This window comes from Anolis carolinensis, chromosome 3 (genome assembly GCF_035594765.1).
Source record: "Anolis carolinensis isolate JA03-04 chromosome 3, rAnoCar3.1.pri, whole genome shotgun sequence".
NCBI classification, from domain to species: Eukaryota; Metazoa; Chordata; class Lepidosauria; order Squamata; family Dactyloidae; genus Anolis; species Anolis carolinensis.
In genome coordinates, this window is record NC_085843.1 from 236,012,099 (window position 1) to 236,020,954 (window position 8,856).

At 39.1% G+C, this 8,856-nt stretch overlaps 1 long non-coding RNA gene across 1 annotated transcript; it reads left to right on the forward strand.

Annotated features, from left to right (window-relative positions):
• Window positions 1-4,803: 4,803 nt before the first annotated feature.
• Window positions 4,804-8,182, forward strand: LOC134297803 (uncharacterized). Its single transcript, XR_010004674.1, has 2 exons — window positions 4,804-7,593; window positions 7,677-8,182. It is a non-coding gene; the product is annotated as an uncharacterized LOC134297803 (long non-coding RNA).
• Window positions 8,183-8,856: the final 674 nt, after the last annotated feature.

An 8,856-nucleotide genomic window follows, 5' to 3' on the forward strand; every position in this document is an offset into this window, starting at 1 on the left:
TTTTGTAAGATGGCTCCAATCCCACTCCAAGAGAAAGATTGTGTATGAATGAAATAAAACAAAAAAACCCCAATACATCCAATTATTTAAAACATGATCTAATAGAAACCATTACATAACAGCAACCATTGAGAGACTGTGTACTGAATTGGGATGCTGGAGACCAGGGTTCAAATCCCCACTTGGTCATGGAAGCCCATTGAATGACTTGGGCAAATCATACTTTCTCGGCCTCAAAGGAAAGCAAAGGCAATCCCTGCAAACAAATCTTGCGAATAAAAACCATGATATGATTGTCTTAATGACTTTAAAGTGCATAGCAACCACAATAAAAGTGATAATCTCTTCATAAATACATAACAGACACTATCAATTAGTTGTCATTAACAGATTATCAATAGTTAAACGTTCTCACTGTAAGCCTGGTTATTGTTATCTGGTGACATTTAACTGTTGGCTTTGCTTTAGTCAGGGAGGCTTTGGGGTTGAGACTATGCTTTCCAAGCAATAAAGATACAGTTGCAGTCTACTTTATGAAAATCAATGCTTATTGTGTGTCACTACTAACAGCTCTGTTCCAAGGGCAAGCAAGGAAAATGCAAAGTGGAGGAAAGTCTGCTCCTGTACATAATATGGACATGTGTTGTTATTTCTGGGATTCAGAGATAGCAAGGACTCTATGTCAAAGCTTTTAGCATCAATCGTACTGTGTTTTAATGAAATAGTGCTTCCGAAACTCACTGTACAGGTTTCCTCCTGAAGCAAAGGTGATGTTACAGAGAGGTTAAGTACCCCACTTTTTAGTCAGGAAGCACGGCTGTCTCCACGTTCTGTTTGCAAAATGGCCCATGTCTTCCATTTCAGTTCTCATGGGCAAAATCTGTAAACATTTGTCTTTAACTGCTGTTATTTAGAGAGGAAAGTAGCAATAAGTGCCCAAGCCATAAATTGCCAAAGAAGTCAAATAATCTGTGCTGAAAGGTTGACTATTCTCAAAGACAGCTCATCTGTTAGGATTGTTTGTATTTCCACCATCTCTTTCCCCTCTCCAAAAACGTGAAAATCAACCCCATTGGGCTGCAAGCCAGGTTTGATGCTATCTGAACAGGAGGAAGTGTATTACATTTTAGTTCAGATTATGCTACTTAAAATATTTTTATTTCTAGTTATAAATCTCACTGTCCTTGCCTTCACTGTAATGTCCATGCAAGGGTGAAATAATTTAGCTGCTTTCTAGTCTCCAGACTGCTATCTTATTTTTAACTCTGTTGGAAACAGGTAAAGAAAAAAAATGTAATGAGATGACCTGCAAGAAATAGTGGTAATGCATGGGTTTGATTTATTGAAGGAAGCGCAAAAGTAAACACTGAAAGGAGTGGGTTGTATTCTGTTGTTGCAAAACCCAGTTAACACTGAGACTTCCTTTTCACCTTCCCCCTTGGGAAGCAAGGATCAGTTGATTTCTAGTTCAGATTAGATATGTAAGTATGTGTAAGTTTTTTCCATCTCATTTTTGCATTGATATGCATTTTAAAATAAAGCAGGAAAATGTGATTGTTTTCATAATTTTTCTATAAAATGTGAATTTTTCACATTGTATCAGAACACACACAATTTTGTATGTACTTTTACATAAACATACATTTCTTACAAATTTGCTTTTCATGTGTTTGCTTTTCCCTCCCTTGGGACAAGAACTGTAACCACAGTGTTAAGAGAAATGTGATAATGAAAGTATGATGTTTCAATTCACTTTAGTTGAGGAAGTGTGAGTATTTGCTAAAAAAAAATTAGATGGATCCTCACATCTCCCACTCTCGCATTAATAAGCTGTAATTTGAATGACAGTGAATTTAAATACATTTAATATAGTGAAATGACAGGGGGGCAATGTGAGAGTAGAATTCCATACTGACTTTACACATACCATAACTAAATAATAGCCCATATAGAGACAGATATATGACATTATCTTTTTTGGATATTTTTCATCATCAAACACTCCACTATTAAACACACAAAAATTTATTGCGTAAAAATGTTATTTCATGGCAGTTGTGACATCCGCCACCACAGATAAGCAAACAAAAAATCTCTCATAATAATAAGCAAAATAAAAATAAAAATAAGCAAACAAAAATCTCTCATAATAATTTTAATTATGCACCACCGTGTTTGGAAGGTCTTTTAAAATAGTTAAGCAGGTTCTTCTGGCTGAACAGTTTGCAATTATAACGTGAATTACAGATAGTACTCTAATATTTGTAAACATAATATACTCTGATTATTCCAGTCCATTCCACTGTCATCTACAAAGTTTGTGCTCAAGTTACAAAAACCCCTCATAATATTTTAAGTAAGTTTACAATTTTGTGTTGGGTCACATACATAGATGTCCTGGGCTTCATGCCCATGAGCTACAGGTTAGACAAACATGTTCTAGGTTCTCCAGGTGATTCTGCAGTGGTCTTGCAGGACCTAGTGATGCTCAGAGAGTTGTCCTCTCTAGGAATATCCATGCCCTCCAGTGCAATTCCAGGGTATCGTTCCACCAGAAGTTGTCCTTTCAATAGGATTCACAATTACCTATGGTTTCACATATCCACACGAAGTCCTGGAACGTATCCTCTGCAGATACAGTGGTTATATTACAATAAAAAGGGTAGATAAGTCTTTTGGGGTGGTGGAGTGGGGGTGGTATACCATAGATAAGAGGCCACAGCTAAGAAGCCTCTTCTCCTATTAATCTCTGCCTCACTTGAGGGCCCATCAGAATGGGAACAGCATTGAGATTGTTAAAATGAGGATTTTACCTAATTTTTTATTTTTACATTACCATATAGGAGCAAACTTCAAACAATTGCATTTTTAAAAAATAGATCACCTTTTTACTAATGTAAATATTTTGTCCATATTAGTATCCTATATATATTTTCCTTCCCCTTTTCATCTTTTTCTCCCCCCCCCCCCCCATAATCATATGTTAGAGATCAATTTTTAAAAGAAGTTTAATTGTGGATAAGCAATCTCTATCCTACAGGGATAGTTGCAATTCTCATGCTAATCCATGCTGATCCTTGAACCTGCAATGACAATTTTGGATCAATAAACATGGCCCATCCCAACATCTTGGGCACCAGAATCAGCCATTAACATGGCTGCTATGACAAAACAGTGGAAGCTGAGATCAGATGCCTGACATTAATTCCATCAGACACATCACATATAAAATGAGCATCAAAACCACATTTTAAGCATGCCATTTACATTAACAAATGCTGTTCTACTGAAGCAGTGCAAAGCATTTGACAGACATCAAACACATCTGTTGAAAACAAAACTGGCTTTGAAATTTGGTATCCAGTCATACCGTTTTTCTTCTATAAATGATGAGTGTAGCCCTTCTACAGGTTAATTGTTTATATAGAATGTGCCCGGCCACGCGTTGCTATGGCTTATGGGAATCATTTGTTGGCCAGGTGGAATAGCAGCGAATAGCCTTGCAGCCTCAAAGCCTGGCCATTTTCTGGATTAGCTGGAGTAGCACCCTCAATCAAAGAGCTGCTTTGAAGCCTGGCTACTTCCTTTGTAGGGGAATCATTGTTTGGGCAGCTTGAATTGCACTGAATAGTCTTGCAGCTTACAAGCCTGGCCACTTTCTACATAGGGCATCCTTGGTAGGCCAGGTTGAATGGGACGGAGTAGCCTCGTGGCTTCAAAGCCCGGGGGTTTTTCACGTAGGGGAAATCTTGGTTGGCCAGGTTGAATAGTACTCAATAGCCTTGCTGCTTGCAAGCCTAGCTGCTTTCTACCTTGCAGAATCCTTGGTTGGCCAGTTTGAATAGTAATTAATAGTCTCGGTTTGGCAGGTATGAATGCTGCAATTAGCCACCTTGATTAGCATTTAATGACCTTGCAGCTTCAAAGCCTGTCTGCTTCTTGCCTGGGGGAATCCTTTGTTGGGAGGTGTTAGCTGGCCCTGATTATTTCCTGCCTGGAATTCCCAATTTTCCTGTTTTCAGAGTGTTGCTCTTTATTTACTGATACTGTGGATTATCTGCCTTGGCATTGTGGGTTATATAGGTGTGTGGAAGGGTCTTGAGCAGGGGTCCCCAAACTTTTTAAGCAGAGGGCCGGTCCACAATCCTTCAGACTGTTGAGGGGCCGAATTATCATTTCAAAAAAAATACAAACAAATTCCTATGCATACTGCACATGTCTTATTTGTAGTGCAACAACAACGAAAGAATACAATATTTAAAAATGAAAACAATTTTAACCAACATAAACCTATTAGGATTTCAATGGAAAGTGTGGGCCTGCTACTGGCCAATGAGATAGTCAAGTTAATTAGGATTGTTGTTGTGTGTCTTCAAGTCATGTCAGACTATGGCCGAGCCCAAGTCTAAAATTAATTATTTATTTACTGCATTTATTTACTACATTTATATCCCACCCTTCTCACCCCGAAGGGGACTCAGAGCAGCTGTATGTACATACAATATATTATATTATTAGCATAACACAATATTAGCATTATATATTACTATATTGAACTATACCACTATACTATTATATAATATGTAATATATAACATATAATTAATATTATTATATGGTATTACTATTAGTATTATATTGTATAACATAAGATTATTATCAATATTATATGTATATACAATATATTATATTATTAAAACTGATATAAAAATATTATATTATAAAACTGAAGGCGGGGGCCAGGTAAATGACCTTGGAGGGCCGCATCCGGCCCCCGGGCCTTAGTTTGGGGACCCCTGGTCTTGAGTCTACAATGCCGTATAATCCAGTTCAAATTAGATAATCTGTATTTTATAGGCAGTGTGGATCAGGCCTAAGTGCACTCTGCTTGTGCCCTGGGTGCCATTTTGGCTGAGGGAGTTGCTAGGACATGAAGGGGGTGGGGCCTAAAGGCAGTGGAGCCTACCTTTCTAACTGGCAGTTAGGGGGAGAAAGGCTCTTCCTCATCCTCTGTAATTTGGACTATTTTTCTAGGTTTTTTTAAAATTGAAAGACATACCTTGGATGACTATGTCTTTTGTGGCCAAATTTGGTGTGATTGGGTTCAGTGGTTTTGCTGTTTACTCCATAATAAATTGGCACATTAAATTTTTATATATATAGACTAGCTGTGCCCGGCCACGCGTTGCTGTGGCGTTGTCTGGTGGTGTTGGTGAGAACTTGTTGAGATAGTGGTAGTATTGAATGTCTGTTGTATGGTTGTCTTTATGTTTAGTATGCATTTGGTTGTTTGTTTACTGTGAAAGTGGTGAGGGTAGAGGGGGTCTATGTCCCTGTGTAGTATTGTATAGTATTTATACATTGTCCATGTGTTGTGAATGCTTGGATTGTGTCCTGCTGCATGTATAACATGATGTTTGGTGCTTAATTTGTATAATCATTACCTAATTCGATGTTTAATCGGCTTTTCCTGAATCCCTTCTTATTATCCAACATATTCACTTATCCAATGTTCTGTCGGCCTGTTTATGTTGGATAAGTGAGACTCTACTGTATATTAGTAATCTTATATTATCTGCCTAGAACTGCCCCTTCTACACAGCTGTATAAAATGCACACTGAAGTGAATTATCTGGCAGTGTGGACTCAAGATAATCCAGTTCAAAGCATTATCTGATTATAAATGGGTAATATAGCTGTGTGGAAGGGCCTTGAGTCTACACTGCCATATAATCCAGTTAAAATCAGATAATCTGTATCTTATAGGCAGTGTGGAAGAGGCCTAAGGCCTAACTGTGCCTGTCTCCTGGGCTGAGTAGGTTGCTAGGAAACCAAGTGGGCAGAGTTTAGTCTTGTACCTGGCAGCAATTGGATAAAAAACAATTATTGCTCTCCCTCTAATTAGGATTTTATTTTTATTTTCTTTCTGTTGTATGAACATAGAGGCATGGATGAGGGGTTGTATTGCCAAGTTTAGTGTTTCTGGGATGTGTAGTTTTGTTGTTTTGTCCTAGGCCAATTTTTTTTATCCATAGATAGATAGATAGATAGATAGATAGATAGATAGATAGATTGTGCATTAAAGGCTTAAACCTTATCTTTGATGTGCTCCTGTGTACTGAAAGTAGATGACCAATCCCCTGACTGGAAGGCTGGGAGACTAAAGCTGAGATCTCAAGGGTTTAAAACACTTCACATGTGCTACATTTAGCCTGTAGCATGCTAGCTTGAGCATTGGACTAGGGACAAATCTACACTCACTATGAAATATTGCTGTGCATCAGCTCTCAGGATTACAGAGCATTTAACCATGGAAGTTAAAGTGGTTCAAATTGCATTAATTTTACATTCTAGATGCACTCTCTAACACAGAGCAATGTATTCAAAATACAAGAAAAGAGATTCTATGTAAACATTAGGAAGAACTTCCTGATGGTAAGAACTAATTGACAGTGAGGTATGCTTTCTTGGAATGTGGTGAAGTCGCCTTTTTTGGGCATTTAAAAATAGTGCTTTACTTAGGAGATTTATTACTAATCTGTTTCTGTTTTAGATTATAAAGATAGTCATCAGCCTGTAGCAAATAGACATACTTGTCACCCAGGGCTGTAACCAAGGGGGGTGGGGCGGTTAGGGGTTCACCCTCCCAAATCTTTCAGGTTTTTTTTAACTGGTTTACTCATGAATTTTAACTGGTTGACCAAATCCCCATGAGTGTCCATGGAAGTTTATCTGTCTTGAGTGTCCACTGAAGTTTATCAATGAAGCCTGATTTCTAAATTATTTTGCATTATGGAACTGCTCTCCATGATTCTCTTTGTTCATCGAGGGAGGCCCTTCTCTTGCTCCCGCCTCCATTGCAAGCTTGGTTGGTGGGGATGAGGGAGCGGGCCTTCTCTGTAGTGCCCCCCCCCCCCCCCCGGATCTGGAACTCCCTCCCTAGAGAGATCAGGCAGGCACCTACCCTTGCATCTTTCAAAAAGGAATTAAAAATTTGGTTCTTTCATTGCGCATTTGAATAATTTAGTCCCCATGACCTAAACTTACAAATTAATTGTTATGGTTGAGCCTCATGGCTCTACTACTGGGAGACGTGGGCGTAAGACTCCTCGAGAGTCAGATACTCTCGAGGAGCGAGAAAGGAAGCGACTGCGAGATATCTTTGCAGAACCATCTGACGAGGATTCTTTTGAGGGGTTTACTGAGAGAATGGAGGAAGAGATGGTTAGCTCGGAAGAGGATGACATGGAATGGACTCGTGTAAGGGAGGATTTGGGTGCCACTGGCAATGATAGTATGGAAGGCGATTGGGGACCTTCAGGATTAGACCCGTGGACAAGCTGGAGGGATGGGACGGGATCCACAGCTGGGGATGCTGTGGGGCGTAGTCAAAGGTGTTCCAGTTCTGATGAGGAAAGTGATGAGGAAACGCCCGGGCTAAGGAGAACAGCTGATAGCGATGAGGACTTGTAACTGGCATAAAATGGGGTTTGGGAGCAATAGCAAATTGCGTTGGGCAAGGTAATCTGGACGAACGCTTGGGATCTGTGTGGGAAGTTTTCCTGAAGACGGGTGTGATTCGTTTGCTGACTACGTAAGTTATCCTGGACATTGGGCTCAGACGGCGGGAGGAATTGTGTGGGGTTTTGTTGTGCAACCTCTGCTTAATCTTAATAGCTTTGACCTTCCGTCGTCTTCTTGACGGACGCCATCTGCTTACTCTGGACTTACGGACTGACTGACTACGGCCTCGGATTCTCCTACCTGTGTCTATCGTTGGAACTGGTGAACTACAAACGTCTGCATCTGCCTTACGACCTTCGGAACGGATTGGGACTTCGCTGACTGCTTCTGCCCTCGTCTGCTGTGTTTGTATCGGGAAATTGCCTGCTGTGTGGAGGAGTAACCTCTAAGTTACTCAAACATAGCTCTTGGCAGCAGAGAAGCATCTGCTGCCAATTAGTTGCATTCCTTTGAACTTTTTGTTCACCAGCTTCTGTTTGTTTATTCCCAGGCTGAAGCAAGCTGTTTTGATTTAACCCGGATTAAACTCCGGTTTAATCTGGTTTATCTTTTGAACGTTTTTCTTGTCTCTTTTTACTTTTAAGGCCAGTGTTTGCCTAGCCCTTGTCTTTTACGGGCATTTTTGGTTCTGTAACTCCAATAAACTTTGTTATCTTTTATCTTGTGGCGTTCTGTCTTTGACATTAATATACTATTTTTCACACTGTACCCTTTCCCTATATTTAATTAGACGTCCGTCCTCACTCCAACTGTCGAGAAATACTTGCACTGTCGAGAAATCCTTTTGCCCTGAAGCACTTTATAACTAAATAATAATAATAATAATAATAATAATAATAATAATAATAATTTATTTATACCCCGCTCCATCTCCCGAAGGACTCGGGGCAGTTTACACTGAGACAAGCCCAAAACAGTATTACATCAATAAAAACAGTAACACAATAAAATCACAATATAACAACACTTTTCACAAAAGTTAAAATAACTTAAAACATAGACAAAAATCCCAATCCATAGTCAAGCACCATAGGCCATGGGCCATTTTAAGGGGAATGGAAATCTAAAAATGCGTATTCTTTGGTGGCTAGGGATGGGAACGACTAAAGGTAATAAAGTGCATGGAATTATTGCACTTCAGTCTTAATGGCCCCTTCACGCTATCCTCCACTATCAACCTGGTAGTCCATTTTATTTATTTTTTATTTTTAGTCATTTAATGCTCTAAATGAGTTTTTATGGTAAATGTATTGTTCTTGTATAATGTTGATTTTACTGTGTTTTTACTCATTGTAATATGTTTTTATTTGTTGTACTTTGTTTATTGCCTTGG